Source organism: Petaurus breviceps, unplaced genomic scaffold (genome assembly GCF_028583685.1).
Source record: "Petaurus breviceps papuanus isolate PSGF00001 unplaced genomic scaffold, PetGlider_PUasm1.0 126, whole genome shotgun sequence".
NCBI classification, from domain to species: Eukaryota; Metazoa; Chordata; class Mammalia; order Diprotodontia; family Petauridae; genus Petaurus; species Petaurus breviceps.
The window spans coordinates 46,515,724-46,520,351 of record NW_027185655.1 but is presented as its reverse complement, the minus strand read 5'-3'; positions in this window follow the sequence as shown (position 1 = coordinate 46,520,351).

The window sequence follows — 4,628 nt, the reverse complement described above, 5'->3', positions numbered from 1 at the left end:
CAATCTGTGCTTCTCTAGTGGGTAGAGTTGGAGATTTACTTGGCTACATTGGATGCCTGGAGATAATGTCTCCTGTCATATTCCATTAGGAGAATGGATAAGAAGAATGCCACCGATTCTGTCTATCCATTGACCAACCAGAGGAAATATATCCAGAGAGGAGACAAAGACGTTGGGAAATTGAGAGCTATTTAAGGGCCTTGACCATGGTAATACCTTCCCTAGGTTGAACATCCCCAGCTACTGACTCTCATGTGGCAGTATCACCTAACAAAAAGTTATCAAATGAGATTTGTCTAAAGTGAGATAATATTGGTGAAGTACTTTCCTTGCCAACCTCAAAAAAGTATACAAATGATAGCTATTATCATTTTTACCCAAGTGATAATGGGAAAGTCATTTAACTTCTCTTGGTCTCAGTTTTCTTATTATAAAAATTAAGGTTTTTATATGATAACCTTCAAGGTACCTTCCAGTTCCAAATCTATGATCCTATTATTAACAAATGTACACTCCTTGATCTCAGAGATGATTTCACTTCTCTTTGTATTCCCATTATGCTAATGAGTAGTGCATATTTAACAGTATTTGCTGATTGATATTGATTCAGCATGATTTTTTCTACTGTGTCAATGTAGCAGCTATATAAAGAATATTTGAATGTTCATCAGTCAAGGGATATAATACCTGAAACTCCATTATCTTACATTGGAGATTCCTCTAGGGTCAAGTTATTTTCTGGGGAGTTTCAAACATTTTCTCAATTGTTGTCACAATTACACCATCTATCTATTAATGTAAAATGTGTTAGTTTGCAGTAATGCAGTCCTGAGTTAGGAAAGTGGTAATTATATATTTCAAAACTCATTGATTGAAACTAAAATTAAACTGTTTCATACTGTGCTCTGCATTTCAGTGAATACATTCTTCCACTTCTATCCAGTTGTATGCTAGTGGTTATGAAATTTCATTATGTAATATTTTAGTATTTTCATGAATCAAAGAACAAGGGTGGCAGAGTCAAGATGGCAGCGTAGAAGCAGGACCTCCCCCAGGCTCTGGCTTCCCCCTTCCCCAATTCATGTAAAAGGGGACTCTAAATAAACTTTGGAGCTGCAGAACCCAAAAAATGATACAGAGAAGCTAACCTCCCTCTGAAGACCACCCGGCAAGCTGGCAGGAATCTTCCAGTGCAGCGCTCTGGGAGCCAAGCCAAGGCCTGTGATGTTTCAGCCCCAGGGCAGGTCTGACCAGCCACTGGCCAGAGGGACTCCAGATCAGCAGCAGCTGTGGTCATTTCCAGATTTATCAACACACAAAGGACAAAGTGATAGGTCAGTGCAGTCTGGACTTTGGGACCCAGTAAAAGAGAGTGCTTCAGCTTTTGCCCCCAGGGCAAGAAGCCACTGAGGGCTGCCAGCACAGCCAGCCCCAAGTTGCAGCCTCAGCTCCTGGCTTGCAAAGTGTAGAAGGACCAAGCAACCAGTCTGAGGGGTAATTGCTCTTGCTTAACCTGCTTGGATATGGATTGCTGTCTAGGGTGGAGGTTCTGTGGTTCATAACCAGCTTGCCAGAGCATGTGGAGACCTCAGAGAGGGCACCCAAATAATACCTTTGGCAGCTGAGAAAACCCCAGCATTTGGGACAGAAGTTCCCCTGTCTGGTGGCAGAGTCCTACTGCGGCAAAAAGTCTAAAAGCCAAGTAATTGAGTGGCAACGTGCCTAGGCAAAGGAAACAAAGCAAACAGAAGAACCCAACATTACACTCCTATTTTGGGGACAAAAAGGAGCAAAGCATGGAACAGGAAGAAAACAGTGAAGTCAGAACTACTGCACCAAAAACATCAAAGGAAAATACTAGCTGGTTACAGCCCATAGAGGACCTTAAGAAGCAAATAAGAGAAATGGAGGAAAAATTGGGAAGAGAAATGAGAATGATGCAAGAAAATTATGAAATGAGAGTCAACAGTCTCATTGAGGAAAATAACACCTTAAAAAAACAGACTAAATCAAATGGCAAAAAAAAAAAAGGCTCAAAAAGGCAATGAGGAGAAGAATGCCTTAAAAAGCTGAATTTGCCAGATGGAAAAAGAATCTCAAAAGCTCAGTGAGGAGAATCATTGCTTCAGAATTAGGCTGGATCAAATGAAAGCTAATGACTTTTTGAGAAATCAAGATGCTATTAAACAGATCCAAAGAAATGAAAGAATAGAAGGCAATGTGAAATATCTCATGGGAAAAACCACTGACCTGGAAAATAGATCCAAGAGAGATAATTTAAAAATTTTTGGACTACCTGAAAGCCATGATCAAAGTAAAAACCTAGAAATCATCCTCCAAGAAATTCTCAAGGAAAACTGCACTGATGTTTTAGAACCACAAGGCAAAATAGAGCTTGAAAGAATCCACCAATCACCTCCTGAAAAAGATCCCAAAAAAGAAAACTCCTAGGAATATTATAGACAGGTTCCATAACTCCCAGATCAAGGAGAGAATATTACAAGCAGTCAGGAAGTAACAATTTGAATATTGTGGAAACACAATCAGGATAACCCAGGATCTGTCAGCTTCTACACTGAGGGAGTGAAGGGCTTGGAATATGGTATTCTGGAGGGGAAAGAATGACCTACCTAGCAAAACTGAGTATCATGTTTCAGGGGAAAATGTGGTCATTCAGTGGAATAGAGGACTTTCAAGCATTCTTAATGAAAAAAACAGAGTTGAATAGAAAATTTAACATTCAGATACAAGAAGCAAGAGAATCATGAGAAGGTAAACAGGGAAAAGAAAACATAAGGTACTTATCAAAGTGGAACTATTAACATTCCTACATGGAAAAACAATGAATGTAATCAATGAAATGTTTCTCAGTATGAAAATAGTTGAAGGGAATATATGTATGTAGTCTATATCAGAGGGTATATGGGCGTATGAATACATATGTAAATATGTGTATATATGTTTACAGGTATACAGAGATAGAGAACACAGGACCAAATGAATAGGAAAGGATGATACTTAAAAGGTGAAATGAAGAGGTGAGAGAGGAATATAATGAGAGGAGATGGGGAGAGACAGAATGGGGTAAATTATTTCATATAGAAGAGGCAAGGGAAAATGGTTACAATGGCGGGGAAGAAAAGGAAGGCAAAAGGGAATGGGTCAACTTTATTCTCATTGAATTTGGCTTTTGCAGTAGAAGTGGCTGCATCCAGAGTTTTTAGCTCACAGAAGGTAAGGGGGGGAACAGATGGTCAGTAGGAGATTTTTTTTTTTGCTAGCACTGAGGTGGGACATTAGCGAGAGTAACTTTAAAAAATCGAAAAAGTTTCCCTGATAAAGGCCTTATTTCCTTTTTCAAAAAATTTTATTTATTTACTTTTAGTTTACAACATTCAGTTTCACAATCTCTTGAGTGCCAAATTTTCTTCCCTTCCCTTTCCCCCTCCGCCATGGTGGCATGCAATCAAATATAGTATCTACAAATACCTTCACATTAAATATTAGTCAGATTGTAAAGAAGTATTATAACCAATGCAGTGAACAATGAGAAAGAGGAAACAAAGAAAAAGAGAGAAAGAAAATAGCTTGTTTCAGTCTGCTTTCAGACACTGTAGTTCTTTCTCTGGATGTGTACATCTATTTCCATCATATATATTAATATAGATTTGACTTAATTTTCTGTATATTTTAAAAATGAGGAAAGGCCTTATTTTGTAAACATATAAGAGAAACTGAATCAAATTTATAAAAATAAGTAATTACTCAGCTGATAAATGATCAAACAATTTGATCAGTTTTCAGATAAAGTTACCAAGGCTATTTATAACTACATAGAACAAATATTCTAACTCACTACTGGTTGGAGAAATTCAAAGTAAAACAATTCTGAAGTGCTACCTCATACTTATAAGAAAGAAAAGGTAAATGACAAATGTTGGAGGGGATATGGGAAAAATATGAGACATTAATGCATTGTTTGTGGAGTTTTGAACTGATTCAACCCTTCTATAGAGGAATTTGTAACTATGCCCTAAGGCTATAAAACCATTTATACCCTTAGACCTAGCAATTCTGCTACTAAATCTGTATTCCAAAAGAGATTAAAAAAAAGAAAAGGACCTATATGTACACAAATACTTATAGCATCTCTCTCTGGGGACAAAGATTTGGAAATTGAGGGGATGACCAATAATTGGGAAGTGACTGAATAAATTGTATTATGTGATGATGATAGAATACTATTTTGCTATTAGAAATGACGAGTAGGATACTCTCAGAAAAAACCTGGAAAGATTTACATGAGCTGATGCAAAGTGAAATGTAATGTGTACAAAGTAATAGCAATATTGTGAAATGATCAGTTGTGGCTGACTTAGCTGTTTTTAGTAATGCAATGATCCAAGATACCTCTTAAGGACTTATGATGAAAAATGCTATATATCCCAAGAGAAAGAATTGATTACTTTTGACTAATGTTTGAAGCATACCTTTTTTTTTTCCTTTGGAGGTTTTTTTTTTTTGTCTATTTTCTCTTATAATTACTATTATGGAAATGTTTTGAATGACTAGATACGAGTAATATATATATATATATATATATATATATATATATATATATATATATA